The following is a 1,979-nucleotide window of genomic DNA, read 5'->3' as shown; positions in this document are numbered from 1 at the left end:
GGGGAATTCCCCTCCGCCGTCGTCCTCTCTTAACGAGCGCGCGCGCTCGCTCCGGCAGCGCTTCACTAAATGCGACGACTCTTCTGCCCGCGCGCGCAGTGCTTCCCGGTGATGGGCTGGTGGACCCGGGGCCGGGGCGCCCCCCAGCGGCCCGATATGGTCCGTAATGAATCGACAATACAGCGAAAGATAGGCGGCGTCGCGACGACGTCGGGCCGACGTGGCGACGTCTCGGCGACTACAAGAGGAGGATGACGTCGCCTCGCACTCGCGGACGCGAATTATAATGGGCGGCCAGGCACCAGGTGTCTGGTCCGGAGGCGGGGGTCGAAAAAGTATTATTCGGAGAGTTTAACTCTCTGCTCGCCGTCTGTCTGCGCGGCGCTGGGAGTTCCCCAAGAGGGAGAAGGAGGAGGGGATGGGAGAGGGTGGCCGCGCGAGACATTCGTTCGCGTGCGAAATAAAGTTTTCGCTGAACGTCGTCAGCGGCAAAGTGCGCCGCTAGGAAGGTGTGCAATGCGAAACGGAGCGGGGGTGACGAGGGGGTTGAAACGGGGGGGGGGGGGCAGACTCGACGGTGCGCTGCGCGCAGAGTCGTCGCGCAATAAAACAAATTTTTATTTTTCTTCCTCGGCGGTGAGCTGGACGTGACGCCCCCTTTGGCCGCCTCGATACGACTCCACGCTGCGCTGCGCAGCCCGCCACTCCCTATCGCCGCCGGCCCCGCCCCTCAGTGCATCGACTGATTGCGGGGAAGGGGGACGTTATTTTCCTCCTGATCTGCTGCTGCTGCTGCTGTTTCCGCATTTATTGAAGGGGAATAATTTGTTCTTTCAACAGATTAAAGGATCATCCAGGTAGTTCGACTGTCATTCTTCGCCGTTATACAAAAGGCCAAGTGGTATACATCCTATGCAGTGAAGCTCTCAAAGCGCCTGTTAGGTAGGCAGCACCTTGTTTGCACTGCATGCGTGAACTGCAGGGTGGCCTACCCTCAGTCTCGCAGGCGTTGAGATCCCGTCATATGCCCCTATGAATCTGAAATAAAGGGCGACGATGGTACGTTCTGGCTGTCCGGGCGATCCCTAAAGGCGACAGTAGACCAACAAGATTAGTTCCCATTTACCTTTCTGTGTGCATTTCATATCTGACCTGCCCCTCTCTGTGGGAAATAATGAATAAGTAATTCCTCCCCCTCCCCCCGCAGTCCCATAATACGTTACTTCATATTATGCAATAAAATACCCCACATAATACATATACTACCTAATAATACTACATGATACACCATGACATCAAATAATACGTCATGAAATCGCTTAAAACATGCCATAATACCGCATAATACCATACCGTGCACGGCTAAGGTGAGTAAGGCGACCCCTCGATTTCATCACTGTTAAGCAGTGCCGACGAGGTGCGTGGGAAGGAAAATAAACCAGCACGGACAACACGATCCGTCCTGATCACAAAAACCGTCTCCTTTCGCAATTCGCGGGCCCGGCCCCGTGCCAGGTTCGGCGTCAGCGCGGAAGGCAAATAAGGAGTGATGCTGCTCTGCAAACAGGGGCCGGGTGGCCCAGCCTGGCGAAGCCCAGGGCGCCGGGCTCGGGGCGAGCGATGGGCGAGGGCTTTGAGTGAGTGGGTGCGGTGAGGACGCGCACACAGAGTGCCTCTTTGAACTCGAACTGCGCAGACCGCGCGGCTCGACGAGGGTGCGTGCGTGCGTGGGTTCAAAGGAGGGGGTCGTTTCGCAACAAGGTTAAAAATGTCAAAGTCCTGGAAGTACATTGCCCTGCCCTGCCGGCGGACCATCCGCCTTACAGCAGGAGAAGCCCCAAACGTACTTTGGAAACACAGGTGTGTAAATCACTGTTAAAAAGTGAAAAGGGCGTAAGTCCAATGGGAAGTCCGGGGACTTCCGCCCTCTTTACTTTACCTCCCTCTCGGACCACACCCTGCCCGCCACGATTCGCCAC

The sequence above is a fragment of the Frankliniella occidentalis genome, unplaced genomic scaffold, assembly GCF_000697945.3.
Source record: "Frankliniella occidentalis isolate FOCC.00 unplaced genomic scaffold, Focc_3.1 Scaffold23, whole genome shotgun sequence".
Taxonomy (NCBI): domain Eukaryota; kingdom Metazoa; phylum Arthropoda; class Insecta; order Thysanoptera; family Thripidae; genus Frankliniella; species Frankliniella occidentalis.
The sequence above is the reverse complement of the archived record's forward strand: the minus strand, read 5'-3'. Positions refer to the sequence as shown.